Source organism: Limulus polyphemus, unplaced genomic scaffold (assembly GCF_000517525.1).
Source record: "Limulus polyphemus unplaced genomic scaffold, Limulus_polyphemus-2.1.2 Scaffold12608, whole genome shotgun sequence".
NCBI lineage: Eukaryota > Metazoa > Arthropoda > Merostomata > Xiphosura > Limulidae > Limulus > Limulus polyphemus.
The window spans coordinates 1-2,418 of NW_013678218.1; the positions used below are offsets into that span (position 1 = coordinate 1).

Genomic DNA, 2,418 nt, shown 5'->3' on the forward strand with positions numbered 1-2,418 from the left:
ATGTTTTATGTACTTTATTTTATAATCTACTCACCAACACACTTAGGATCACTATCATGTTTCCGAAAACCACTCTTACAGTTACACTCGTACGTCCCAATTAAGTTACGACATTCTGAGTTTTCCGGACATATATCAAGTTGCAGGCACTCGTTCTTGTCTGAAAAAAAGTTAAGTTTCGGTAATAAATGTCTTTACTATTTATTAGTATCAATAATAACATAAACATTACAATATTATTAGGATAACCATTAAATAATGGAAATGTTAAACTATATTTAGTGGAATATCCATCAGCTTGTGTAATTTCAGTAGATATATACGTATAGAAGGAAGTACATCCTCACATCTATCTCGTACATATATTATATAATTCATTGTATCAGACGTTTGTTTAAAACAAGTTCAAGTTACGATAGCTGGGGAAGACAAAGACCAAACATAATGTTTAAAAAAAACTGGAGTGATTTAATGAATCTAAAGTACCTAACGTACATAAAGTAATATAGCTAACTTACCTATCTTAAAGTATCAGACTTACTTAACCTAAAGTGGCTAACTTACCTATCTTAAAGTATCAGACTTACTTAACCTAAAGGCTAAGGTACATAACTTACCTAAACTAAAGTAGCTAACTTACCTAACGTAATTACTATACCTCGCTTAACCTAATTTACCCAACTTACCTAGACTAACAAAGCTACCTCACCAGCCTAACATAGCTAACTTATTTAACCGAATAACTTGGAATGAGAGGCAGAGGTATATAGCTAAGAAGGATTAGCCTATAAACACTTTAAGAGCAATGAGCTTTACAGGCCTATCAAACTGGTACATCGAAGCGATTTATAGGCCTAACAAAATAGCAGATAAAAGAGCTTTGTAGACCTAACAAACTTGCAGACCAAGAAGCGTTATAGGCATAACAAACTGGCAGATAAATATAGTTAAAACCGCAAAATCGATAAAAATATCGAAATTAAATAATAAGTTGAACAATTGTCAAGTTTTTATATTTTTATTTAAAGGATGACGTTTCAAGCTAGCGCTCTTCGTCAATAGGCTTTGTAGGCCTAACAAACTGGCAGACCAAGGAGCTTTATCGGATTAGCGAATGAAAATCATATTTTTGTGCTTTACATTTCTTTTTAATTAGATTATTACGAATATTTTTAATGTAAGAAGTACATAAACTGACATTTTCTGTTTACATAAAAACTAAACAATATTATGATACCTAGTAATGAATAAAAACCCTATAACCCGAGCGCTTTCGAAAAGTGGACCTTTCTTATTCAGTTTGCTCCTGAAGAAGAAACGTCCACCTTTCGAAAGCACTCAGGTTATGGGGTTTTTATTCATTTTTATCAAGCCTTTTTGAACCTACGTGTTTTTCTAACATCACGAATTATACCAAGTAATTTAATAATTAATTCTGTTTTTACCTATGCATATTTCAGTTGGATACTTTTTCTCTATATCTTTACCACCAGTAAAATTTCTCAATGAAATATATCCTTCTGTGCACGTGCACCAATAGCTGACGTTGTCTTCAGAGCAAACGGTTCTTATTGGACAGAAATTTAAGCCATTGGTTTCCAGGCATCGCTGTATTGGTTTGAAGTTTTCTGTAAAAAAATTTTACACAGAAGAATAATGAGCGAACAGTTGTAATATTTCGGATCTCTTGAGAATTTTTATTTATTATTTTACTGTGATTAATAAATGTAGCATAGCTTTAATACTTGTTCCCTTAGAATAACTGTAGGTATATTTCGTATTTAGTGGTCCTGTTTTAAATTCTGTCACATAGTAAATAATGAAAGTAAACAATTCAATTAAAATTTGTAGCTTATGTTCTATTTTTCATAAATTGTAGTATTTCCTGGAGCAGTTTAGACATTTTGGCAATAAAGTTACAAAGAAAATATTAACTCTCCAGATAATGATTATAATAGTCTGATTTCTGCCAGAGTTTTGCCATTGTGGCTTCCTGTAGATTTTTGACTGAAGCACATAGCCTTGATAAATAAATAAAATTGATTTTACTATAAAAGTGTATGACTTTATAATTCAGTCCCATTAAATATTTAATTTTCTATGTATTATCTGAGTTTATTGTTTAATTTCTTGTGTATTATTTTGGATTACTGATTGGCTGATTCATTTTTAATGTTTTATCTTGGATTACTGATTGGCTGATTCATTTTTAGTGTTTTACCTTGGATTCCTGAGTGGCTGTTTAATTTTCTGATTAATGAAAAAACAGCTTTAAAAGTTAAAAGAATTTTTATATAATTGGCTAGTTTTATAATAGTTAAGCACAAAGCTAAACAATGGCTATCTGTGCTATGGGTTTTTAGTGTTATAAGCCTTTATTATTTTTTCTGGAATATCACTCACCTTTTTTAAGCCAGG

General features: G+C 30.7%; 1 long non-coding RNA gene across 1 annotated transcript in view; it reads right to left on the reverse strand.

Annotated features, from left to right (window-relative positions):
• Positions 1 to 30: 30 nt before the first annotated feature.
• LOC111083986 overlaps positions 31 to 2,418 on the reverse strand; it is a 5,837-nt gene continuing 3,449 nt past the window's right edge. Inside the window, exon 3 of the long non-coding RNA XR_002609342.1 lies at positions 31 to 160. This is a non-coding gene — a long non-coding RNA (uncharacterized LOC111083986). The remainder of the gene's footprint in view (positions 161 to 2,418) is intronic.